At 45.4% G+C, this 24,134-nt stretch overlaps 31 non-coding genes across 31 annotated transcripts; 14 read left to right on the plus strand and 17 right to left on the minus strand.

The window, feature by feature from the left end:
• Window positions 1-717: 717 nt before the first annotated feature.
• On the minus strand, window positions 718-836 carry LOC134621945 (5S ribosomal RNA). The gene has a single exon (XR_010092657.1). It is a non-coding gene; the product is annotated as a 5S ribosomal RNA (ribosomal RNA).
• A 357-nt stretch (window positions 837-1,193) lies between these two features.
• LOC134622308 (5S ribosomal RNA) lies at window positions 1,194-1,312 on the plus strand. Its single transcript, XR_010093000.1, has one exon. It is a non-coding gene; the product is annotated as a 5S ribosomal RNA (ribosomal RNA).
• An 848-nt stretch (window positions 1,313-2,160) lies between these two features.
• On the minus strand, window positions 2,161-2,279 carry LOC134621946 (5S ribosomal RNA). Its single transcript, XR_010092658.1, has one exon. It is a non-coding gene; the product is annotated as a 5S ribosomal RNA (ribosomal RNA).
• A 357-nt stretch (window positions 2,280-2,636) lies between these two features.
• Window positions 2,637-2,755, plus strand: LOC134621588 (5S ribosomal RNA). Its single transcript, XR_010092339.1, has one exon. It is a non-coding gene; the product is annotated as a 5S ribosomal RNA (ribosomal RNA).
• Window positions 2,756-3,603: 848 nt separating this feature from the next.
• On the minus strand, window positions 3,604-3,722 carry LOC134621947 (5S ribosomal RNA). Its single transcript, XR_010092659.1, has one exon. It is a non-coding gene; the product is annotated as a 5S ribosomal RNA (ribosomal RNA).
• A 1,291-nt stretch (window positions 3,723-5,013) lies between these two features.
• Window positions 5,014-5,132, minus strand: LOC134621948 (5S ribosomal RNA). Its single transcript, XR_010092660.1, has one exon. It is a non-coding gene; the product is annotated as a 5S ribosomal RNA (ribosomal RNA).
• A 1,291-nt stretch (window positions 5,133-6,423) lies between these two features.
• On the minus strand, window positions 6,424-6,542 carry LOC134621949 (5S ribosomal RNA). The gene has a single exon (XR_010092661.1). It is a non-coding gene; the product is annotated as a 5S ribosomal RNA (ribosomal RNA).
• Window positions 6,543-6,899: 357 nt separating this feature from the next.
• Window positions 6,900-7,018, plus strand: LOC134622309 (5S ribosomal RNA). The gene has a single exon (XR_010093001.1). It is a non-coding gene; the product is annotated as a 5S ribosomal RNA (ribosomal RNA).
• Window positions 7,019-7,866: 848 nt separating this feature from the next.
• LOC134621950 (5S ribosomal RNA) lies at window positions 7,867-7,985 on the minus strand. Its single transcript, XR_010092662.1, has one exon. It is a non-coding gene; the product is annotated as a 5S ribosomal RNA (ribosomal RNA).
• Window positions 7,986-8,342: 357 nt separating this feature from the next.
• LOC134621589 (5S ribosomal RNA) lies at window positions 8,343-8,461 on the plus strand. The gene has a single exon (XR_010092340.1). It is a non-coding gene; the product is annotated as a 5S ribosomal RNA (ribosomal RNA).
• Window positions 8,462-9,309: 848 nt separating this feature from the next.
• Window positions 9,310-9,428, minus strand: LOC134621951 (5S ribosomal RNA). Its single transcript, XR_010092663.1, has one exon. It is a non-coding gene; the product is annotated as a 5S ribosomal RNA (ribosomal RNA).
• Window positions 9,429-9,785: 357 nt separating this feature from the next.
• On the plus strand, window positions 9,786-9,904 carry LOC134622310 (5S ribosomal RNA). Its single transcript, XR_010093002.1, has one exon. It is a non-coding gene; the product is annotated as a 5S ribosomal RNA (ribosomal RNA).
• An 848-nt stretch (window positions 9,905-10,752) lies between these two features.
• Window positions 10,753-10,871, minus strand: LOC134622150 (5S ribosomal RNA). Its single transcript, XR_010092853.1, has one exon. It is a non-coding gene; the product is annotated as a 5S ribosomal RNA (ribosomal RNA).
• Window positions 10,872-11,228: 357 nt separating this feature from the next.
• Window positions 11,229-11,347, plus strand: LOC134622311 (5S ribosomal RNA). The gene has a single exon (XR_010093003.1). It is a non-coding gene; the product is annotated as a 5S ribosomal RNA (ribosomal RNA).
• An 848-nt stretch (window positions 11,348-12,195) lies between these two features.
• LOC134621777 (5S ribosomal RNA) lies at window positions 12,196-12,314 on the minus strand. Its single transcript, XR_010092519.1, has one exon. It is a non-coding gene; the product is annotated as a 5S ribosomal RNA (ribosomal RNA).
• A 357-nt stretch (window positions 12,315-12,671) lies between these two features.
• LOC134621739 (5S ribosomal RNA) lies at window positions 12,672-12,790 on the plus strand. Its single transcript, XR_010092483.1, has one exon. It is a non-coding gene; the product is annotated as a 5S ribosomal RNA (ribosomal RNA).
• Window positions 12,791-13,638: 848 nt separating this feature from the next.
• Window positions 13,639-13,757, minus strand: LOC134621952 (5S ribosomal RNA). Its single transcript, XR_010092664.1, has one exon. It is a non-coding gene; the product is annotated as a 5S ribosomal RNA (ribosomal RNA).
• A 357-nt stretch (window positions 13,758-14,114) lies between these two features.
• Window positions 14,115-14,233, plus strand: LOC134621741 (5S ribosomal RNA). Its single transcript, XR_010092485.1, has one exon. It is a non-coding gene; the product is annotated as a 5S ribosomal RNA (ribosomal RNA).
• Window positions 14,234-15,081: 848 nt separating this feature from the next.
• LOC134621954 (5S ribosomal RNA) lies at window positions 15,082-15,200 on the minus strand. The gene has a single exon (XR_010092666.1). It is a non-coding gene; the product is annotated as a 5S ribosomal RNA (ribosomal RNA).
• A 357-nt stretch (window positions 15,201-15,557) lies between these two features.
• LOC134621643 (5S ribosomal RNA) lies at window positions 15,558-15,676 on the plus strand. Its single transcript, XR_010092392.1, has one exon. It is a non-coding gene; the product is annotated as a 5S ribosomal RNA (ribosomal RNA).
• Window positions 15,677-16,524: 848 nt separating this feature from the next.
• LOC134621955 (5S ribosomal RNA) lies at window positions 16,525-16,643 on the minus strand. The gene has a single exon (XR_010092667.1). It is a non-coding gene; the product is annotated as a 5S ribosomal RNA (ribosomal RNA).
• A 357-nt stretch (window positions 16,644-17,000) lies between these two features.
• LOC134621785 (5S ribosomal RNA) lies at window positions 17,001-17,119 on the plus strand. Its single transcript, XR_010092526.1, has one exon. It is a non-coding gene; the product is annotated as a 5S ribosomal RNA (ribosomal RNA).
• An 848-nt stretch (window positions 17,120-17,967) lies between these two features.
• On the minus strand, window positions 17,968-18,086 carry LOC134622126 (5S ribosomal RNA). The gene has a single exon (XR_010092829.1). It is a non-coding gene; the product is annotated as a 5S ribosomal RNA (ribosomal RNA).
• A 357-nt stretch (window positions 18,087-18,443) lies between these two features.
• On the plus strand, window positions 18,444-18,562 carry LOC134621644 (5S ribosomal RNA). Its single transcript, XR_010092393.1, has one exon. It is a non-coding gene; the product is annotated as a 5S ribosomal RNA (ribosomal RNA).
• An 848-nt stretch (window positions 18,563-19,410) lies between these two features.
• On the minus strand, window positions 19,411-19,529 carry LOC134621956 (5S ribosomal RNA). The gene has a single exon (XR_010092668.1). It is a non-coding gene; the product is annotated as a 5S ribosomal RNA (ribosomal RNA).
• A 357-nt stretch (window positions 19,530-19,886) lies between these two features.
• Window positions 19,887-20,005, plus strand: LOC134621645 (5S ribosomal RNA). The gene has a single exon (XR_010092394.1). It is a non-coding gene; the product is annotated as a 5S ribosomal RNA (ribosomal RNA).
• Window positions 20,006-20,853: 848 nt separating this feature from the next.
• LOC134621957 (5S ribosomal RNA) lies at window positions 20,854-20,972 on the minus strand. The gene has a single exon (XR_010092669.1). It is a non-coding gene; the product is annotated as a 5S ribosomal RNA (ribosomal RNA).
• A 357-nt stretch (window positions 20,973-21,329) lies between these two features.
• On the plus strand, window positions 21,330-21,448 carry LOC134621646 (5S ribosomal RNA). Its single transcript, XR_010092395.1, has one exon. It is a non-coding gene; the product is annotated as a 5S ribosomal RNA (ribosomal RNA).
• Window positions 21,449-22,296: 848 nt separating this feature from the next.
• LOC134621958 (5S ribosomal RNA) lies at window positions 22,297-22,415 on the minus strand. The gene has a single exon (XR_010092670.1). It is a non-coding gene; the product is annotated as a 5S ribosomal RNA (ribosomal RNA).
• A 357-nt stretch (window positions 22,416-22,772) lies between these two features.
• Window positions 22,773-22,891, plus strand: LOC134621719 (5S ribosomal RNA). The gene has a single exon (XR_010092464.1). It is a non-coding gene; the product is annotated as a 5S ribosomal RNA (ribosomal RNA).
• Window positions 22,892-23,739: 848 nt separating this feature from the next.
• Window positions 23,740-23,858, minus strand: LOC134621959 (5S ribosomal RNA). The gene has a single exon (XR_010092671.1). It is a non-coding gene; the product is annotated as a 5S ribosomal RNA (ribosomal RNA).
• Between the last annotated feature and the right edge of the window lie 276 nt (window positions 23,859-24,134).

The raw sequence follows: 24,134 nt of genomic DNA on the forward strand, positions 1-24,134 counted from the left end.
ATCTTCAAGCGTTATATCAATATCACTGTACATGCACAGAGCACCTGTAGATGTTTTTGTGCACACACTCACAAATGTTTATGACGTGAAGTTTGCAGCATTGAGTATGCATTACAGCTGTGCTGTCATGTGCAGGTATTAAAAAAAATAGAAACCAATCAATATCCTTCACTCTAAATTGTTTTTTAAATCACAACAAAATGGGTTACAGTATCTACATGAACCCCGTTGTCGAGGAAGCCTCTCACTTACGGCCATACCACGCCTGAGCTCATCTGACCTCTGAAGCTAAGCAGGGGCTGTCCTGGATAGTAGCATCACCTTCACCTTGCTCCATGTTAGAAACTCCATGATATCGTGTTCCCTGCTCAGGGTATCACATTGATGCGCATTTACGCAGTATTCTTCGGGACCGCAGCCAGCAGCCAATAAGAATTAAAACTCGTTGCTCATGGGTGTCAGGTGGACACTGTGCCTGCTGCACACTACAAGGTTAACAAGTTCCTCACTACTGAGCCCAGACGGACTAGCCATAGACATTTTCTGCATTTACGGAATAAATAAGTTTGTGCATTTCCTAAATATTTCGTTCTTGTTGTTTTTTTGTTTTACACAAAAGCGAAAGGCAATCAGGAGCGTTGTCACGAAGCCTTTCCTGAAGCTGCCTCCACTGAGTGAGCAGCAGCGCCCTCTGCCGTTTGTGTGTTGAAGTGCAAAAGCTTACAGCACCTGGTATTCCCAGGCGGTCTCCCATCCAAGTACTGACCAGGCCCGACCCTGCTTAGCTTCCGAGATCAGACGAGATCGGGCGTGTTCAGGGTGGTATGGCCGTAAGCGAGTGAAGCCCGCTATAAAAGACCTTTTATAGGCTGCAAATGTCACAGCGTTTAAACTATAGTATTGTGCTAAACTTCATGTGTTACAGCGAGAACATGCAAACCTTTGTTGTTAACTGCAGCTTCAACATTGAGCTGCAAAAATGCTTTTCCCGCAGTAACATCACGATAATAACACATGTTAGGTTCTCACAGCACAGTGTTAAAGTGACAGCGAGCACACAGTGTGTTAGGACCATTTGGAAGTCCAACATTTTTGCGGTTTGGAGAATTCAGCTTGTATACAGAACATGAAAACGTAAGCATGACTGTGTCATCACAGCATGTATAAAAAGGCTGTTTCTGAAGCGTTCCCTCGCTTACGGCCATACCGCCCTGAACACGCCCGATCTCGTCTGATCTCGGCAGCCAAGCAGGGCCGGGCCTGGTCAGTACTTGGATGGGTGACCGCCTGGGAATACCGGGTGCTGTAAGCTTTTGCACTTCAACACGCAAATGACAGTTTAAATATTGAAACGAATCTGAGGCACTCTTTTAGCTCATTTTCTAATAGGATGGTTAGTGAGTCTTGCGCAAAGAGCTCTCCCACTGATGTAGTAATGTCAAAATCTTCAAGCGTTATATCAATATCACTGTACATGCACAGAGCACCTGTAGATGTTTTTGTGCACACACTCACAAATGTTTATGACGTGAAGTTTGCAGCATTGAGTATGCATTACAGCTGTGCTGTCATGTGCAGGTATTAAAAAAAATAGAAACCAATCAATATCCTTCACTCTAAATTGTTTTTTAAATCACAACAAAATGGGTTACAGTATCTACATGAACCCCGTTGTCGAGGAAGCCTCTCACTTACGGCCATACCACGCCTGAGCTCATCTGACCTCTGAAGCTAAGCAGGGGCTGTCCTGGATAGTAGCATCACCTTCACCTTGCTCCATGTTAGAAACTCCATGATATCGTGTTCCCTCCTCAGGGTATCACATTGATGCGCATTTACGCAGTATTCTTCGGGACCGCAGCCAGCAGCCAATAAGAATTAAAACTCGTTGCTCATGGGTGTCAGGTGGACACTGTGCCTGCTGCACACTACAAGGTTAACAAGTTCCTCACTACTGAGCCCAGACGGACTAGCCATAGACATTTTCTGCATTTACGGAATAAATAAGTTTGTGCATTTCCTAAATATTTCGTTCTTGTTGTTTTTTTGTTTTACACAAAAGCGAAAGGCAATCAGGAGCGTTGTCACGAAGCCTTTCCTGAAGCTGCCTCCACTGAGTGAGCAGCAGCGCCCTCTGCCGTTTGTGTGTTGAAGTGCAAAAGCTTACAGCACCTGGTATTCCCAGGCGGTCTCCCATCCAAGTACTGACCAGGCCCGACCCTGCTTAGCTTCCGAGATCAGACGAGATCGGGCGTGTTCAGGGTGGTATGGCCGTAAGCGAGTGAAGCCCGCTATAAAAGACCTTTTATAGGCTGCAAATGTCACAGCGTTTAAACTATAGTATTGTGCTAAACTTCATGTGTTACAGCGAGAACATGCAAACCTTTGTTGTTAACTGCAGCTTCAACATTGAGCTGCAAAAATGCTTTTCCCGCAGTAACATCACGATAATAACACATGTTAGGTTCTCACAGCACAGTGTTAAAGTGACAGCGAGCACACAGTGTGTTAGGACCATTTGGAAGTCCAACATTTTTGCGGTTTGGAGAATTCAGCTTGTATACAGAACATGAAAACGTAAGCATGACTGTGTCATCACAGCATGTATAAAAAGGCTGTTTCTGAAGCGTTCCCTCGCTTACGGCCATACCGCCCTGAACACGCCCGATCTCGTCTGATCTCGGCAGCCAAGCAGGGCCGGGCCTGGTCAGTACTTGGATGGGTGACCGCCCGGGAATACCGGGTGCTGTAAGCTTTTGCACTTCAACACGCAAATGACAGTTTAAATATTGAAACGAATCTGAGGCACTCTTTTAGCTCATTTTCTAATAGGATGGTTAGTGAGTCTTGCGCAAAGAGCTCTCCCACTCATGTAGTAATGTCAAAATCTTCAAGCGTTATATCAATATCACTGTACATGCACAGAGCACCTGTAGATGTTTTTGTGCACACACTCACAAATGTTTATGACGTGAAGTTTGCAGCATTGAGTATGCATTACAGCTGTGCTGTCATGTGCAGGTATTAAAAAAAATAGAAACCAATCAATATCCTTCACTCTAAATTGTTTTTTAAATCACAACAAAATGGGTTACAGTATCTACATGAACCCCGTTGTCGAGGAAGCCTCTCACTTACGGCCATACCACGCCTGAGCTCATCTGACCTCTGAAGCTAAGCAGGGGCTGTCCTGGATAGTAGCATCACCTTCACCTTGCTCCATGTTAGAAACTCCATGATATCGTGTTCCCTGCTCAGGGTATCACATTGATGCGCATTTACGCAGTATTCTTCGGGACCGCAGCCAGCAGCCAATAAGAATTAAAACTCGTTGCTCATGGGTGTCAGGTGGACACTGTGCCTGCTGCACACTACAAGGTTAACAAGTTCCTCACTACTGAGCCCAGACGGACTAGCCATAGACATTTTCTGCATTTACGGAATAAATAAGTTTGTGCATTTCCTAAATATTTCGTTCTTGTTGTTTTTTTGTTTTACACAAAAGCGAAAGGCAATCAGGAGCGTTGTCACGAAGCCTTTCCTGAAGCTGCCTCCACTGAGTGAGCAGCAGCGCCCTCTGCCGTTTGTGTGTTGAAGTGCAAAAGCTTACAGCACCTGGTATTCCCAGGCGGTCTCCCATCCAAGTACTGACCAGGCCCGACCCTGCTTAGCTTCCGAGATCAGACGAGATCGGGCGTGTTCAGGGTGGTATGGCCGTAAGCGAGTGAAGCCCGCTATAAAAGACCTTTTATAGGCTGCAAATGTCACAGCGTTTAAACTATAGTATTGTGCTAAACTTCATGTGTTACAGCGAGAACATGCAAACCTTTGTTGTTAACTGCAGCTTCAACATTGAGCTGCAAAAATGCTTTTCCCGCAGTAACATCACGATAATAACACATGTTAGGTTCTCACAGCACAGTGTTAAAGTGACAGCGAGCACACAGTGTGTTAGGACCATTTGGAAGTCCAACATTTTTGCGGTTTGGAGAATTCAGCTTGTATACAGAACATGAAAACGTAAGCATGACTGTGTCATCACAGCATGTATAAAAAGGCTGTTTCTGAAGCGTTCCCTCGCTTACGGCCATACCGCCCTGAACACGCCCGATCTCGTCTGATCTCGGCAGCCAAGCAGGGCCGGGAATACCGGGTGCTGTAAGATTTTGCACTTCAACACGCAAATGACAGTTTAAATATTGAAACGAATCTGAGGCACTCTTTTAGCTCATTTTCTAATAGGATGGTTAGTGAGTCTTGCGCAAAGAGCTCTCCCACTGATGTAGTAATGTCAAAATCTTCAAGCGTTATATCAATATCACTGTACATGCACAGAGCACCTGTAGATGTTTTTGTGCACACACTCACAAATGTTTATGACGTGAAGTTTGCAGCATTGAGTATGCATTACAGCTGTGCTGTCATGTGCAGGTATTAAAAAAAATAGAAACCAATCAATATCCTTCACTCTAAATTGTTTTTTAAATCACAACAAAATGGGTTACAGTATCTACATGAACCCCGTTGTCGAGGAAGCCTCTCACTTACGGCCATACCACGCCTGAGCTCATCTGACCTCTGAAGCTAAGCAGGGGCTGTCCTGGATAGTAGCATCACCTTCACCTTGCTCCATGTTAGAAACTCCATGATATCGTGTTCCCTGCTCAGGGTATCACATTGATGCGCATTTACGCAGTATTCTTCGGGACCGCAGCCAGCAGCCAATAAGAATTAAAACTCGTTGCTCATGGGTGTCAGGTGGACACTGTGCCTGCTGCACACTACAAGGTTAACAAGTTCCTCACTACTGAGCCCAGACGGACTAGCCATAGACATTTTCTGCATTTACGGAATAAATAAGTTTGTGCATTTCCTAAATATTTCGTTCTTGTTGTTTTTTTGTTTTACACAAAAGCGAAAGGCAATCAGGAGCGTTGTCACGAAGCCTTTCCTGAAGCTGCCTCCACTGAGTGAGCAGCAGCGCCCTCTGCCGTTTGTGTGTTGAAGTGCAAAAGCTTACAGCACCTGGTATTCCCAGGCGGTCTCCCATCCAAGTACTGACCAGGCCCGACCCTGCTTAGCTTCCGAGATCAGACGAGATCGGGCGTGTTCAGGGTGGTATGGCCGTAAGCGAGTGAAGCCCGCTATAAAAGACCTTTTATAGGCTGCAAATGTCACAGCGTTTAAACTATAGTATTGTGCTAAACTTCATGTGTTACAGCGAGAACATGCAAACCTTTGTTGTTAACTGCAGCTTCAACATTGAGCTGCAAAAATGCTTTTCCCGCAGTAACATCACGATAATAACACATGTTAGGTTCTCACAGCACAGTGTTAAAGTGACAGCGAGCACACAGTGTGTTAGGACCATTTGGAAGTCCAACATTTTTGCGGTCTGGAGAATTCAGCTTGTATACAGAACATGAAAACGTAAGCATGACTGTGTCATCACAGCATGTATAAAAAGGCTGTTTCTGAAGCGTTCCCTCGCTTACGGCCATACCGCCCTGAACACGCCCGATCTCGTCTGATCTCGGCAGCCAAGCAGGGCCGGGAATACCGGGTGCTGTAAGATTTTGCACTTCAACACGCAAATGACAGTTTAAATATTGAAACGAATCTGAGGCACTCTTTTAGCTCATTTTCTAATAGGATGGTTAGTGAGTCTTGCGCAAAGAGCTCTCCCACTGATGTAGTAATGTCAAAATCTTCAAGCGTTATATCAATATCACTGTACATGCACAGAGCACCTGTAGATGTTTTTGTGCACACACTCACAAATGTTTATGACGTGAAGTTTGCAGCATTGAGTATGCATTACAGCTGTGCTGTCATGTGCAGGTATTAAAAAAAATAGAAACCAATCAATATCCTTCACTCTAAATTGTTTTTTAAATCACAACAAAATGGGTTACAGTATCTACATGAACCCCGTTGTCGAGGAAGCCTCTCACTTACGGCCATACCACGCCTGAACTCATCTGACCTCTGAAGCTAAGCAGGGGCTGTCCTGGATAGTAGCATCACCTTCACCTTGCTCCATGTTAGAAACTCCATGATATCGTGTTCCCTGCTCAGGGTATCACATTGATGCGCATTTACGCAGTATTCTTCGGGACCGCAGCCAGCAGCCAATAAGAATTAAAACTCGTTGCTCATGGGTGTCAGGTGGACACTGTGCCTGCTGCACACTACAAGGTTAACAAGTTCCTCACTACTGAGCCCAGACGGACTAGCCATAGACGTTTTCTGCATTTACGGAATAAATAAGTTTGTGCATTTCCTAAATATTTCGTTCTTGTTGTTTTTTTGTTTTACACAAAAGCGAAAGGCAATCAGGAGCGTTGTCACGAAGCCTTTCCTGAAGCTGCCTCCACTGAGTGAGCAGCAGCGCCCTCTGCCGTTTGTGTGTTGAAGTGCAAAAGCTTACAGCACCTGGTATTCCCAGGCGGTCTCCCATCCAAGTACTGACCAGGCCCGACCCTGCTTAGCTTCCGAGATCAGACGAGATCGGGCGTGTTCAGGGTGGTATGGCCGTAAGCCAGTGAAGCCCGCTATAAAAGACCTTTTATAGGCTGCAAATGTCACAGCGTTTAAACTATAGTATTGTGCTAAACTTCATGTGTTACAGCGAGAACATGCAAACCTTTGTTGTTAACTGCAGCTTCAACATTGAGCTGCAAAAATGCTTTTCCCGCAGTAACATCACGATAATAACACATGTTAGGTTCTCACAGCACAGTGTTAAAGTGACAGCGAGCACACAGTGTGTTAGGACCATTTGGAAGTCCAACATTTTTGCGGTTTGGAGAATTCAGCTTGTATACAGAACATGAAAACGTAAGCATGACTGTGTCATCACAGCATGTATAAAAAGGCTGTTTCTGAAGCGTTCCCTCGCTTACGGCCATACCGCCCTGAACACGCCCGATCTCGTCTGATCTCGGCAGCCAAGCAGGGCCGGGCCTGGTCAGTACTTGGATGGGTGACCGCCTGGGAATACCGGGTGCTGTAAGCTTTTGCACTTCAACACGCAAATGACAGTTTAAATATTGAAACGAATCTGAGGCACTCTTTTAGCTCATTTTCTAATAGGATGGTTAGTGAGTCTTGCGCAAAGAGCTCTCCCACTGATGTAGTAATGTCAAAATCTTCAAGCGTTATATCAATATCACTGTACATGCACAGAGCACCTGTAGATGTTTTTGTGCACACACTCACAAATGTTTATGACGTGAAGTTTGCAGCATTGAGTATGCATTACAGCTGTGCTGTCATGTGCAGGTATTAAAAAAAATAGAAACCAATCAATATCCTTCACTCTAAATTGTTTTTTAAATCACAACAAAATGGGTTACAGTATCTACATGAACCCCGTTGTCGAGGAAGCCTCTCACTTACGGCCATACCACGCCTGAGCTCATCTGACCTCTGAAGCTAAGCAGGGGCTGTCCTGGATAGTAGCATCACCTTCACCTTGCTCCATGTTAGAAACTCCATGATATCGTGTTCCCTGCTCAGGGTATCACATTGATGCGCATTTACGCAGTATTCTTCGGGACCGCAGCCAGCAGCCAATAAGAATTAAAACTCGTTGCTCATGGGTGTCAGGTGGACACTGTGCCTGCTGCACACTACAAGGTTAACAAGTTCCTCACTACTGAGCCCAGACGGACTAGCCATAGACATTTTCTGCATTTACGGAATAAATAAGTTTGTGCATTTCCTAAATATTTCGTTCTTGTTGTTTTTTTGTTTTACACAAAAGCGAAAGGCAATCAGGAGCGTTGTCACGAAGCCTTTCCTGAAGCTGCCTCCACTGAGTGAGCAGCAGCGCCCTCTGCCGTTTGTGTGTTGAAGTGCAAAAGCTTACAGCACCTGGTATTCCCAGGCGGTCTCCCATCCAAGTACTGACCAGGCCCGACCCTGCTTAGCTTCCGAGATCAGACGAGATCGGGCGTGTTCAGGGTGGTATGGCCGTAAGCGAGTGAAGCCCGCTATAAAAGACCTTTTATAGGCTGCAAATGTCACAGCGTTTAAACTATAGTATTGTGCTAAACTTCATGTGTTACAGCGAGAACATGCAAACCTTTGTTGTTAACTGCAGCTTCAACATTGAGCTGCAAAAATGCTTTTCCCGCAGTAACATCACGATAATAACACATGTTAGGTTCTCACAGCACAGTGTTAAAGTGACAGCGAGCACACAGTGTGTTAGGACCATTTGGAAGTCCAACATTTTTGCGGTTTGGAGAATTCAGCTTGTATACAGAACATGAAAACGTAAGCATGACTGTGTCATCACAGCATGTATAAAAAGGCTGTTTCTGAAGCGTTCCCTCGCTTACGGCCATACCGCCCTGAACACGCCCGATCTCGTCTGATCTCGGCAGCCAAGCAGGGCCGGGCCTGGTCAGTACTTGGATGGGTGACCGCCCGGGAATACCGGGTGCTGTAAGCTTTTGCACTTCAACACGCAAATGACAGTTTAAATATTGAAACGAATCTGAGGCACTCTTTTAGCTCATTTCCTAATAGGATGGTTAGTGAGTCTTGCGCAAAGAGCTCTCCCACTGATGTAGTAATGTCAAAATCTTCAAGCGTTATATCAATATCACTGTACATGCACAGAGCACCTGTAGATGTTTTTGTGCACACACTCACAAATGTTTATGACGTGAAGTTTGCAGCATTGAGTATGCATTACAGCTGTGCTGTCATGTGCAGGTATTAAAAAAAATAGAAACCAATCAATATCCTTCACTCTAAATTGTTTTTTAAATCACAACAAAATGGGTTACAGTATCTACATGAACCCCGTTGTCGAGGAAGCCTCTCACTTACGGCCATACCACGCCTGAACTCATCTGACCTCTGAAGCTAAGCAGGGGCTGTCCTGGATAGTAGCATCACCTTCACCTTGCTCCATGTTAGAAACTCCATGATATCGTGTTCCCTGCTCAGGGTATCACATTGATGCGCATTTACGCAGTATTCTTCGGGACCGCAGCCAGCAGCCAATAAGAATTAAAACTCGTTGCTCATGGGTGTCAGGTGGACACTGTGCCTGCTGCACACTACAAGGTTAACAAGTTCCTCACTACTGAGCCCAGACGGACTAGCCATAGACATTTTCTGCATTTACGGAATAAATAAGTTTGTGCATTTCCTAAATATTTCGTTCTTGTTGTTTTTTTGTTTTACACAAAAGCGAAAGGCAATCAGGAGCGTTGTCACGAAGCCTTTCCTGAAGCTGCCTCCACTGAGTGAGCAGCAGCGCCCTCTGCCGTTTGTGTGTTGAAGTGCAAAAGCTTACAGCACCTGGTATTCCCAGGCGGTCTCCCATCCAAGTACTGACCAGGCCCGACCCTGCTTAGCTTCCGAGATCAGACGAGATCGGGCGTGTTCAGGGTGGTATGGCCGTAAGCCAGTGAAGCCCGCTATAAAAGACCTTTTATAGGCTGCAAATGTCACAGCGTTTAAACTATAGTATTGTGCTAAACTTCATGTGTTACAGCGAGAACATGCAAACCTTTGTTGTTAACTGCAGCTTCAACATTGAGCTGCAAAAATGCTTTTCCCGCAGTAACATCACGATAATAACACATGTTAGGTTCTCACAGCACAGTGTTAAAGTGACAGCGAGCACACAGTGTGTTAGGACCATTTGGAAGTCCAACATTTTTGCGGTTTGGAGAATTCAGCTTGTATACAGAACATGAAAACGTAAGCATGACTGTGTCATCACAGCATGTATAAAAAGGCTGTTTCTGAAGCGTTCCCTCGCTTACGGCCATACCGCCCTGAACACGCCCGATCTCGTCTGATCTCGGCAGCCAAGCAGGGCCGGGCCTGGTCAGTACTTGGATGGGTGACCGCCTGGGAATACCGGGTGCTGTAAGCTTTTGCACTTCAACACGCAAATGACAGTTTAAATATTGAAACGAATCTGAGGCACTCTTTTAGCTCATTTTCTAATAGGATGGTTAGTGAGTCTTGCGCAAAGAGCTCTCCCACTGATGTAGTAATGTCAAAATCTTCAAGCGTTATATCAATATCACTGTACATGCACAGAGCACCTGTAGATGTTTTTGTGCACACACTCACAAATGTTTATGACGTGAAGTTTGCAGCATTGAGTATGCATTACAGCTGTGCTGTCATGTGCAGGTATTAAAAAAAATAGAAACCAATCAATATCCTTCACTCTAAATTGTTTTTTAAATCACAACAAAATGGGTTACAGTATCTACATGAACCCCGTTGTCGAGGAAGCCTCTCACTTACGGCCATACCACGCCTGAACTCATCTGACCTCTGAAGCTAAGCAGGGGCTGTCCTGGATAGTAGCATCACCTTCACCTTGCTCCATGTTAGAAACGCCATGATATCGTGTTCCCTGCTCAGGGTATCACATTGATGCGCATTTACGCAGTATTCTTCGGGACCGCAGCCAGCAGCCAATAAGAATTAAAACTCGTTGCTCATGGGTGTCAGGTGGACACTGTGCCTGCTGCACACTACAAGATTAACAAGTTCCTCACTACTGAGCCCAGACGGACTAGCCATAGACATTTTCTGCATTTACGGAATAAATAAGTTTGTGCATTTCCTAAATATTTCGTTCTTGTTGTTTTTTTGTTTTACACAAAAGCCAAAGGCAATCAGGAGCGTTGTCACGAAGCCTTTCCTGAAGCTGCCTCCACTGAGTGAGCAGCAGCGCCCTCTGCCGTTTGTGTGTTGAAGTGCAAAAGCTTACAGCACCTGGTATTCCCGGGCGGTCTCCCATCCAAGTACTGACCAGGCCCGACCCTACTTAGCTTCCGAGATCAGACGAGATCGGGCGTGTTCAGGGTGGTATGGCCGTAAGCGAGTGAAGCCCGCTATAAAAGACCTTTTATAGGCTGCAAATGTCACAGCGTTTAAACTATAGTATTGTGCTAAACTTCATGTGTTACAGCGAGAACATGCAAACCTTTGTTGTTAACTGCAGCTTCAACATTGAGCTGCAAAAATGCTTTTCCCGCAGTAACATCACGATAATAACACATGTTAGGTTCTCACAGCACAGTGTTAAAGTGACAGCGAGCACACAGTGTGTTAGGACCATTTGGAAGTCCAACATTTTTGCGGTTTGGAGAATTCAGCTTGTATACAGAACATGAAAACGTAAGCATGACTGTGTCATCACAGCATGTATAAAAAGGCTGTTTCTGAAGCGTTCCCTCGCTTACGGCCATACCGCCCTGAACACGCCCGATCTCGTCTGATCTCGGCAGCCAAGCAGGGCCGGGCCTGGTCAGTACTTGGATGGGTGACCGCCTGGGAATACCGGGTGCTGTAAGCTTTTGCACTTCAACACGCAAATGACAGTTTAAATATTGAAACGAATCTGAGGCACTCTTTTAGCTCATTTTCTAATAGGATGGTTAGTGAGTCTTGCGCAAAGAGCTCTCCCACTCATGTAGTAATGTCAAAATCTTCAAGCGTTATATCAATATCACTGTACATGCACAGAGCACCTGTAGATGTTTTTGTGCACACACTCACAAATGTTTATGACGTGAAGTTTGCAGCATTGAGTATGCATTACAGCTGTGCTGTCATGTGCAGGTATTAAAAAAAATAGAAACCAATCAATATCCTTCACTCTAAATTGTTTTTTAAATCACAACAAAATGGGTTACAGTATCTACATGAACCCCGTTGTCGAGGAAGCCTCTCACTTACGGCCATACCACGCCTGAACTCATCTGACCTCTGAAGCTAAGCAGGGGCTGTCCTGGATAGTAGCATCACCTTCACCTTGCTCCATGTTAGAAACTCCATGATATCGTGTTCCCTGCTCAGGGTATCACATTGATGCGCATTTACGCAGTATTCTTCGGGACCGCAGCCAGCAGCCAATAAGAATTAAAACTCGTTGCTCATGGGTGTCAGGTGGACACTGCGCCTGCTGCACACTACAAGGTTAACAAGTTCCTCACTACTGAGCCCAGACGGACTAGCCATAGACATTTTCTGCATTTACGGAATAAATAAGTTTGTGCATTTCCTAAATATTTCGTTCTTGTTGTTTTTTTGTTTTACACAAAAGCGAAAGGCAATCAGGAGCGTTGTCACGAAGCCTTTCCTGAAGCTGCCTCCACTGAGTGAGCAGCAGCGCCCTCTGCCGTTTGTGTGTTGAAGTGCAAAAGCTTAGAGCACCTGGTATTCCCAGGCGGTCTCCCATCCAAGTACTGACCAGGCCCGACCCTGCTTAGTCTCCGAGATCAGACGAGATCGGGCATGCTCAGGGTGGTATGGCCGTAAGCGAGGGACGCCTGCTATAAAAGACTATTTGTAGGCTGCAAATGTCACACCATTTAAACTATAGTATTGTGCTAAACTTCATGTGTTACAGCGAGAACATGCAAACCTTTGTTGTTAACTGCAGCTTCAACATTGAGCTGCAAAAATGCTTTTCCCGCAGTAACATCACGATAATAACACATGTTAGGTTCTCACAGCACAGTGTTAAAGTGACAGCGAGCACACAGTGTGTTAGGACCATTTGGAAGTCCAACATTTTTGCGGTTTGGAGAATTCAGCTTGCATACAGAACATGAAAACGTAAGCATGACTGTGTCATCACAGCATGTATAAAAAGGCTGTTTCTGAAGCGTTCCCTCGCTTACGGCCATACCGCCCTGAACACGCCCGATCTCGTCTGATCTCGGCAGCCAAGCAGGGCCCGGCCTGGTCAGTACTTGGATGGGTGACCGCCTGGGAATACCGGGTGCTGTAAGCTTTTGCACTTCAACACGCAAATGACAGTTTAAATATTGAAACGAATCTGAGGCACTCTTTTAGCTCATTTTCTAATAGGATGGTTAGTGAGTCTTGCGCAAAGAGCTCTCCCACTCATGTAGTAATGTCAAAATCTTCAAGCGTTATATCAATATCACTGTACATGCACAGAGCACCTGTAGATGTTTTTGTGCACACACTCACAAATGTTTATGACGTGAAGTTTGCAGCATTGAGTATGCATTACAGCTGTGCTGTCATGTGCAGGTATTAAAAAAAATAGAAACCAATCAATATCCTTCACTCTAAATTGTTTTTTAAATCACAACAAAATGGGTTACAGTATCTACATGAACCCCGTCGTCGAGGAAGCCTCTCACTTACGGCCATACCACGCCTGAACTCATCTGACCTCTGAAGCTAAGCAGGGGCTGTCCTGGATAGTAGCATCACCTTCACCTTGCTCCATGTTAGAAACTCCATGATATCGTGTTCCCTGCTCAGGGTATCACATTGATGCGCATTTACGCAGTATTCTTCGGGACCGCAGCCAGCAGCCAATAAGAATTAAAACTCGTTGCTCATGGGTGTCAGGTGGACACTGTGCCTGCTGCACACTACAAGGTTAACAAGTTCCTCACTACTGAGCCCAGACGGACTAGCCATAGACGTTTTCTGCATTTACGGAATAAATAAGTTTGTGCATTTCCTAAATATTTCGTTCTTGTTGTTTTTTTGTTTTACACAAAAGCGAAAGGCAATCAGGAGCGTTGTCACGAAGCCTTTCCTGAAGCTGCCTCCACTGAGTGAGCAGCAGCGCCCTCTGCCGTTTGTGTGTTGAAGTGCAAAAGCTTACAGCACCTGGTATTCCCAGGCGGTCTCCCATCCAAGTACTGACCAGGCCCGACCCTGCTTAGCTTCCGAGATCAGACGAGATCGGGCGTGTTCAGGGTGGTATGGCCGTAAGCCAATGAAGCCCGCTATAAAAGACCTTTTATAGGCTGCAAATGTCACAGCGTTTAAACTATAGTATTGTGCTAAACTTCATGTGTTACAGCGAGAACATGCAAACCTTTGTTGTTAACTGCAGCTTCAACATTGAGCTGCAAAAATGCTTTTCCCGCAGTAACATCACGATAATAACACATGTTAGGTTCTCACAGCACAGTGTTAAAGTGACAGCGAGCACACAGTGTGTTAGGACCATTTGGAAGTCCAACATTTTTGCGGTTTGGAGAATTCAGCTTGCATACAGAACATGAAAACGTAAGCATGACTGTGTCATCACAGCATGTATAAAAAGGCTGTTTCTGAAGCGTTCCCTCGCTTACGGCCATACCGCCCTGAACACGCCCGATCTCGTCTGATCTCGGCAGCCAAGCAGGGCCCGGCCTGGTCAGTACTTGGATGGGTGACCGCCTGGGAATACCGGGTGCTGTAAGCTTTTGCACTTCAACACGCAAATGACAGTTTAAATATTGAAACGAATCTGAGGCACTCTTTTAGCTCATTTTCTAATAGGATGGTTAGTGAGTCTTGCGCAAAGAGCTCTCCCACTCATGTAGTAATGTCAAAATCTTCAAGCGTTATATCAATATCACTGTACATGCACAGAGCACCTGTAGATGTTTTTGTGCACACACTCACAAATGTTTATGACGTGAAGTTTGCAGCATTGAGTATGCATTACAGCTGTGCTGTCATGTGCAGGTATTAAAAAAAATAGAAACCAATCAATATCCTTCACTCTAAATTGTTTTTTAAATCACAACAAAATGGGTTACAGTATCTACATGAACCCCGTCGTCGAGGAAGCCTCTCACTTACGGCCATACCACGCCTGAACTCATCTGACCTCTGAAGCTAAGCAGGGGCTGTCCTGGATAGTAGCATCACCTTCACCTTGCTCCATGTTAGAAACTCCATGATATCGTGTTCCCTGCTCAGGGTATCACATTGATGCGCATTTACGCAGTATTCTTCGGGACCGCAGCCAGCAGCCAATAAGAATTAAAACTCGTTGCTCATGGGTGTCAGGTGGACACTGTGCCTGCTGCACACTACAAGGTTAACAAGTTCCTCACTACTGAGCCCAGACGGACTAGCCATAGACGTTTTCTGCATTTACGGAATAAATAAGTTTGTGCATTTCCTAAATATTTCGTTCTTGTTGTTTTTTTGTTTTACACAAAAGCGAAAGGCAATCAGGAGCGTTGTCACGAAGCCTTTCCTGAAGCTGCCTCCACTGAGTGAGCAGCAGCGCCCTCTGCCGTTTGTGTGTTGAAGTGCAAAAGCTTACAGCACCTGGTATTCCCAGGCGGTCTCCCATCCAAGTACTGACCAGGCCCGACCCTGCTTAGCTTCCGAGATCAGACGAGATCGGGCGTGTTCAGGGTGGTATGGCCGTAAGCCAGTGAAGCCCGCTATAAAAGACCTTTTATAGGCTGCAAATGTCACAGCGTTTAAACTATAGTATTGTGCTAAACTTCATGTGTTACAGCGAGAACATGCAAACCTTTGTTGTTAACTGCAGCTTCAACATTGAGCTGCAAAAATGCTTTTCCCGCAGTAACATCACGATAATAACACATGTTAGGTTCTCACAGCACAGTGTTAAAGTGACAGCGAGCACACAGTGTGTTAGGACCATTTGGAAGTCCAACATTTTTGCGGTTTGGAGAATTCAGCTTGTATACAGAACATGAAAACGTAAGCATGACTGTGTCATCACAGCATGTATAAAAAGGCTGTTTCTGAAGCGTTCCCTCGCTTACGGCCATACCGCCCTGAACACCCCCGATCTCGTCTGATCTCGGCAGCCAAGCAGGGCCGGGCCTGGTCAGTACTTGGATGGGTGACCGCCCGGGAATACCGGGTGCTGTAAGCTTTTGCACTTCAACACGCAAATGACAGTTTAAATATTGAAACGAATCTGAGGCACTCTTTTAGCTCATTTTCTAATAGGATGGTTAGTGAGTCTTGCGCAAAGAGCTCTCCCACTGATGTAGTAATGTCAAAATCTTCAAGCGTTATATCAATATCACTGTACATGCACAGAGCACCTGTAGATGTTTTTGTGCACACACTCACAAATGTTTATGACGTGAAGTTTGCAGCATTGAGTATGCATTACAGCTGTGCTGTCATGTGCAGGTATTAAAAAAAATAGAAACCAATCAATATCCTTCACTCTAAATTGTTTTTTAAATCACAACAAAATGGGTTACAGTATCTACATGAACCCCGTTGTCGAGGAAGCCTCTCACTTACGGCCATACCACGCCTGAGCTCATCTGACCTCTGAAACTAAGCAGGGGCTGTCCTGGATAGTAGCATCACCTTCACCTTGCTCCATGTTAGAAACTCCATGATATCGTGGTCCCTCCTCAGGGTATCACATTGATGCGCATTTACGCAGTATTCTTCGGGACCGCAGCCAGCAGCCAATAAGAATTAAAACTCGTTGCTCATGGGTGTCAGGTGGACACTGTGCCTGCTGCACACTACAAGGTTAACAAGTTCCTCACTACTGAGCCCAGACGGACTAGCCATAGACATTTTCTGCATTTACGGAATAAATAAGTTTGTGCATTTCCTAAATATTTCGTTCTTGTTGTTTTTTTGTTTTACACAAAAGCGAAAGGCAATCAGGAGCGTTGTCACGAAGCCTTTCCTGAAGCTGCCTCCACTGAGTGAGCAGCAGCGCCCTCTGCCGTTTGTGTGTTGAAGTGCAAAAGCTTACAGCACCTGGTATTCCCAGGCGGTCTCCCATCCAAGTACTGACCAGGCCCGACCCTGCTTAGCTTCCGAGATCAGACGAGATCGGGCGTGTTCAGGGTGGTATGGCCGTAAGCGAGTGAAGCCCGCTATAAAAGACCTTTTATAGGCTGCAAATGTCACAGCGTTTAAACTATAGTATTGTGCTAAACTTCATGTGTTACAGCGAGAACATGCAAACCTTTGTTGTTAACTGCAGCTTCAACATTGAGCTGCAAAAATGCTTTTCCCGCAGTAACATCACGATAATAACACATGTTAGGTTCTCACAGCACAGTGTTAAAGTGACAGCGAGCACACAGTGTGTTAGGACCATTTGGAAGTCCAACATTTTTGCGGTTTGGAGAATTCAGCTTGCATACAGAACATGAAAACGTAAGCATGACTGTGTCATCACAGCATGTATAAAAAGGCTGTTTCTGAAGCGTTCCCTCGCTTACGGCCATACCGCCCTGAACACGCCCGATCTCGTCTGATCTCGGCAACCAAGCAGGGCCCGGCCTGGTCAGTACTTGGATGGGTGACCGCCTGGGAATACCGGGTGCTGTAAGCTTTTGCACTTCAACACGCAAATGACAGTTTAAATATTGAAACGAATCTGAGGCACTCTTTTAGCTCATTTTCTAATAGGATGGTTAGTGAGTCTTGCGCAAAGAGCTCTCCCACTCATGTAGTAATGTCAAAATCTTCAAGCGTTATATCAATATCACTGTACATGCACAGAGCACCTGTAGATGTTTTTGTGCACACACTCACAAATGTTTATGACGTGAAGTTTGCAGCATTGAGTATGCATTACAGCTGTGCTGTCATGTGCAGGTATTAAAAAAAATAGAAACCAATCAATATCCTTCACTCTAAATTGTTTTTTAAATCACAACAAAATGGGTTACAGTATCTACATGAACCCCGTCGTCGAGGAAGCCTCTCACTTACGGCCATACCACGCCTGAACTCATCTGACCTCTGAAGCTAAGCAGGGGCTGTCCTGGATAGTAGCATCACCTTCACCTTGCTCCATGTTAGAAACTCCATGATATCGTGTTCCCTGCTCAGGGTATCACATTGATGCGCATTTACGCAGTATTCTTCGGGACCGCAGCCAGCAGCCAATAAGAATTAAAACTCGTTGCTCATGGGTGTCAGGTGGACACTGTGCCTGCTGCACACTACAAGGTTAACAAGTTCCTCACTACTGAGCCCAGACGGACTAGCCATAGACGTTTTCTGCATTTACGGAATAAATAAGTTTGTGCATTTCCTAAATATTTCGTTCTTGTTGTTTTTTTGTTTTACACAAAAGCGAAAGGCAATCAGGAGCGTTGTCACGAAGCCTTTCCTGAAGCTGCCTCCACTGAGTGAGCAGCAGCGCCCTCTGCCGTTTGTGTGTTGAAGTGCAAAAGCTTACAGCACCTGGTATTCCCAGGCGGTCTCCCATCCAAGTACTGACCAGGCCCGACCCTGCTTAGCTTCCGAGATCAGACGAGATCGGGCGTGTTCAGGGTGGCATGGCCGTAAGCCAGTGAAGCCCGCTATAAAAGACCTTTTATAGGCTGCAAATGTCACAGCGTTTAAACTATAGTATTGTGCTAAACTTCATGTGTTACAGCGAGAACATGCAAACCTTTGTTGTTAACTGCAGCTTCAACATTGAGCTGCAAAAATGCTTTTCCCGCAGTAACATCACGATAATAACACATGTTAGGTTCTCACAGCACAGTGTTAAAGTGACAGCGAGCACACAGTGTGTTAGGACCATTTGGAAGTCCAACATTTTTGCGGTTTGGAGAATTCAGCTTGTATACAGAACATGAAAACGTAAGCATGACTGTGTCATCACAGCATGTATAAAAAGGCTGTTTCTGAAGCGTTCCCTCGCTTACGGCCATACCGCCCTGAACACCCCCGATCTCGTCTGATCTCGGCAGCCAAGCAGGGCCGGGCCTGGTCAGTACTTGGATGGGTGACCGCCCGGGAATACCGGGTGCTGTAAGCTTTTGCACTTCAACACGCAAATGACAGTTTAAATATTGAAACGAATCTGAGGCACTCTTTTAGCTCATTTTCTAATAGGATGGTTAGTGAGTCTTGCGCAAAGAGCTCTCCCACTGATGTAGTAATGTCAAAATCTTCAAGCGTTATATCAATATCACTGTACATGCACAGAGCACCTGTAGATGTTTTTGTGCACACACTCACAAATGTTTATGACGTGAAGTTTGCAGCATTGAGTATGCATTACAGCTGTGCTGTCATGTGCAGGTATTAAAAAAAATAGAAACCAATCAATATCCTTCACTCTAAATTGTTTTTTAAATCACAACAAAATGGGTTACAGTATCTACATGAACCCCGTTGTCGAGGAAGCCTCTCACTTACGGCCATACCACGCCTGAGCTCATCTGACCTCTGAAACTAAGCAGGGGCTGTCCTGGATAGTAGCATCACCTTCACCTTGCTCCATGTTAGAAACTCCATGATATCGTGGTCCCTCCTCAGGGTATCACATTGATGCGCATTTACGCAGTATTCTTCGGGACCGCAGCCAGCAGCCAATAAGAATTAAAACTCGTTGCTCATGGGTGTCAGGTGGACACTGTGCCTGCTGCACACTACAAGGTTAACAAGTTCCTCACTACTGAGCCCAGACGGACTAGCCATAGACATTTTCTGCATTTACGGAATAAATAAGTTTGTGCATTTCCTAAATATTTCGTTCTTGTTGTTTTTTTGTTTTACACAAAAGCGAAAGGCAATCAGGAGCGTTGTCACGAAGCCTTTCCTGAAGCTGCCTCCACTGAGTGAGCAGCAGCGCCCTCTGCCGTTTGTGTGTTGAAGTGCAAAAGCTTACAGCACCTGGTATTCCCAGGCGGTCTCCCATCCAAGTACTGACCAGGCCCGACCCTGCTTAGCTTCCGAGATCAGACGAGATCGGGCGTGTTCAGGGTGGTATGGCCGTAAGCCAGTGAAGCCCGCTATAAAAGACCTTTTATAGGCTGCAAATGTCACAGCGTTTAAACTATAGTATTGTGCTAAACTTCATGTGTTACAGCGAGAACATGCAAACCTTTGTTGTTAACTGCAGCTTCAACATTGAGCTGCAAAAATGCTTTTCCCGCAGTAACATCACGATAATAACACATGTTAGGTTCTCACAGCACAGTGTTAAAGTGACAGCGAGCACACAGTGTGTTAGGACCATTTGGAAGTCCAACATTTTTGCGGTTTGGAGAATTCAGCTTGTATACAGAACATGAAAACGTAAGCATGACTGTGTCATCACAGCATGTATAAAAAGGCTGTTTCTGAAGCGTTCCCTCGCTTACGGCCATACCGCCCTGAACACCCCCGATCTCGTCTGATCTCGGCAGCCAAGCAGGGCCGGGCCTGGTCAGTACTTGGATGGGTGACCGCCCGGGAATACCGGGTGCTGTAAGCTTTTGCACTTCAACACGCAAATGACAGTTTAAATATTGAAACGAATCTGAGGCACTCTTTTAGCTCATTTTCTAATAGGATGGTTAGTGAGTCTTGCGCAAAGAGCTCTCCCACTGATGTAGTAATGTCAAAATCTTCAAGCGTTATATCAATATCACTGTACATGCACAGAGCACCTGTAGATGTTTTTGTGCACACACTCACAAATGTTTATGACGTGAAGTTTGCAGCATTGAGTATGCATTACAGCTGTGCTGTCATGTGCAGGTATTAAAAAAAATAGAAACCAATCAATATCCTTCACTCTAAATTGTTTTTTAAATCACAACAAAATGGGTTACAGTATCTACATGAACCCCGTTGTCGAGGAAGCCTCTCACTTACGGCCATACCACGCCTGAGCTCATCTGACCTCTGAAACTAAGCAGGGGCTGTCCTGGATAGTAGCATCACCTTCACCTTGCTCCATGTTAGAAACTCCATGATATCGTGTTCCCTGCTCAGGGTATCACATTGATGCGCATTTACGCAGTATTCTTCGGGACCGCAGCCAGCAGCCAATAAGAATTAAAACTCGTTGCTCATGGGTGTCAGGTGGACACTGTGCCTGCTGCACACTACAAGGTTAACAAGTTCCTCACTACTGAGCCCAGACGGACTAGCCATAGACATTTTCTGCATTTACGGAATAAATAAGTTTGTGCATTTCCTAAATATTTCGTTCTTGTTGTTTTTTTGTTTTACACAAAAGCGAAAGGCAATCAGGAGCGTTGTCACGAAGCCTTTCCTGAAGCTGCCTCAACTGAGTGAGCAGCAGCGCCCTCTGCCGTTTGTGTGTTGAAGTGCAAAAGCTTACAGCACCTGGTATTCCCAGGCGGTCTCCCATCCAAGTACTGACCAGGCCCGACCCTGCTTAGCTTCCGAGATCAGACGAGATCGGGCGTGTTCAGGGTGGTATGGCCGTAAGCCAGTGAAGCCCGCTATAAAAGACCTTTTATAGGCTGCAAATGTCACAGCGTTTAAACTATAGTATTGTGCTAAACTTCATGTGTTACAGCGAGAACATGCAAACCTTTGTTGTTAACTGCAGCTTCAACATTGAGCTGCAAAAATGCTTTTCCCGCAGTAACATCACGATAATAACACATGTTAGGTTCTCACAGCACAGTGTTAAAGTGACAGCGAGCACACAGTGTGTTAGGACCATTTGGAAGTCCAACATTTTTGCGGTTTGGAGAATTCAGCTTGTATACAGAACATGAAAACGTAAGCATGACTGTGTCATCACAGCATGTATAAAAAGGCTGTTTCTGAAGCGTTCCCTCGCTTACGGCCATACCGCCCTGAACACCCCCGATCTCGTCTGATCTCGGCAGCCAAGCAGGGCCGGGCCTGGTCAGTACTTGGATGGGTGACCGCCCGGGAATACCGGGTGCTGTAAGCTTTTGCACTTCAACACGCAAATGACAGTTTAAATATTGAAACGAATCTGAGGCACTCTTTTAGCTCATTTTCTAATGGGATGGTTAGTGAGTCTTGCGCAAAGAGCTCTCCCACTGATGTAGTAATGTCAAAATCTTCAAGCGTTATATCAATATCACTGTACATGCACAGAGCACCTGTAGATGTTTTTGTGCACACACTCACAAATGTTTATGACGTGAAGTTTGCAGCATTGAGTATGCATTACAGCTGTGCTGTCATGTGCAGGTATTAAAAAAAATAGAAACCAATCAATATCCTTCACTCTAAATTGTTTTTTAAATCACAACAAAATGGGTTACAGTATCTACATGAACCCCGTTGTCGAGGAAGCCTCTCACTTACGGCCATACCACGCCTGAGCTCATCTGACCTCTGAAACTAAGCAGGGGCTGTCCTGGATAGTAGCATCACCTTCACCTTGCTCCATGTTAGAAACTCCATGATATCGTGGTCCCTCCTCAGGGTATCACATTGATGCGCATTTACGCAGTATTCTTCGGGACCGCAGCCAGCAGCCAATAAGAATTAAAACTCGTTGCTCATGGGTGTCAGGTGGACACTGTGCCTGCTGCACACTACAAGGTTAACAAGTTCCTCACTACTGAGCCCAGACGGACTAGCCATAGACATTTTCTGCATTTACGGAATAAATAAGTTTGTGCATTTCCTAAATATTTCGTTCTTGTTGTTTTTTTGTTTTACACAAAAGCGAAAGGCAATCAGGAGCGTTGTCACGAAGCCTTTCCTGAAGCTGCCTCCACTGAGTGAGCAGCAGCGCCCTCTGCCGTTTGTGTGTTGAAGTGCAAAAGCTTACAGCACCTGGTATTCCCAGGCGGTCTCCCATCCAAGTACTGACCAGGCCCGACCCTGCTTAGCTTCCGAGATCAGACGAGATCGGGCGTGTTCAGGGTGGTATGGCCGTAAGCGAGTGAAGCCCGCTATAAAAGACCTTTTATAGGCTGCAAATGTCACAGCGTTTAAACTATAGTATTGTGCTAAACTTCATGTGTTACAGCGAGAACATGCAAACCTTTGTTGTTAACTGCAGCTTCAATATTGAGCTGCAAAAATGCTTTTCCCGCAGTAACATCACGATAATAACACATGTTAGGTTCTCACAGCACAGTGTTAAAGTGACAGCGAGCACACAGTGTGTTAGGACCATTTGGAAGTCCAACATTTTTGCGGTTTGGAGAATTCAGCTTGTATACAGAACATGAAAACGTAAGCATGACTGTGTCATCACAGCATGTATAAAAAGGCTGTTTCTGAAGCGTTCCCTCGCTTACGGCCATACCGCCCTGAACACGCCCGATCTCGTCTGATCTCGGCAGCCAAGCAGGGCCGGGCCTGGTCAGTACTTGGATGGGTGACCGCCCGGGAATACCGGGTGCTGTAAGATTTTGCACTTCAACACGCAAATGACAGTTTAAATATTGAAACGAATCTGAGGCACTCTTTTAGCTCATTTTCTAATAGGATGGTTAGTGAGTCTTGCGCAAAGAGCTCTCCCACTGATGTAGTAATGTCAAAATCTTCAAGCGTTATATCAATATCACTGTACATGCACAGAGCACCTGTAGATGTTTTTGTGCACACACTCACAAATGTTTATGACGTGAAGTTTGCAGCATTGAGTATGCATTACAGCTGTGCTGTCATGTGCAGGTATTAAAAAAAATAGAAACCAATCAATATCCTTCACTCTAAATTGTTTTTTAAATCACAACAAAATGGGTTACAGTATCTACATGAACCCCGTTGTCGAGGAAGCCTCTCACTTACGGCCATACCACGCCTGAACTCATCTGACCTCTGAAGCTAAGCAGGGGCTGTCCTGGATAGTAGCATCACCTTCACCTTGCTCCATGTTAGAAACTCCATGATATCGTGTTCCCTGCTCAGGGTATCACATTGATGCGCATTTACGCAGTATTCTTCGGGACCGCAGCCAGCAGCCAATAAGAATTAAAACTCGTTGCTCATGGGTGTCAGGTGGACACTGTGCCTGCTGCACACTACAAGGTTAACAAGTTCCTCACTACTGAGCCCAGACGGACTAGCCATAGACGTTTTCTGCATTTACGGAATAAATAAGTTTGTGCATTTCCTAAATATTTCGTTCTTGTTGTTTTTTTGTTTTACACAAAAGCGAAAGGCAATCAGGAGCGTTGTCACGAAGCCTTTCCTGAAGCTGCCTCCACTGAGTGAGCAGCAGCGCCCTCTGCCGTTTGTGTGTTGAAGTGCAAAAGCTTACAGCACCTGGTATTCCCAGGCGGTCTCCCATCCAAGTACTGACCAGGCCCGACCCTGCTTAGCTTCCGAGATCAGACGAGATCGGGCGTGTTCAGGGTGGTATGGCCGTAAGCCAGTGAAGCCCGCTATAAAAGACCTTTTATAGGCTGCAAATGTCACAGCGTTTAAACTATAGTATTGTGCTAAACTTCATGTGTTACAGCGAGAACATGCAAACCTTTGTTGTTAACTGCAGCTTCAACATTGAGCTGCAAAAATGCTTTTCCCGCAGTAACATCACGATAATAACACATGTTAGGTTCTCACAGCACAGTGTTAAAGTGACAGCGAGCACACAGTGTGTTAGGACCATTTGGAAGTCCAACATTTTTGCGGTTTGGAGAATTCAG

The sequence above is a fragment of the Pelmatolapia mariae genome, linkage group LG23 (assembly GCF_036321145.2).
Source record: "Pelmatolapia mariae isolate MD_Pm_ZW linkage group LG23, Pm_UMD_F_2, whole genome shotgun sequence".
NCBI classification, from domain to species: Eukaryota; Metazoa; Chordata; class Actinopteri; order Cichliformes; family Cichlidae; genus Pelmatolapia; species Pelmatolapia mariae.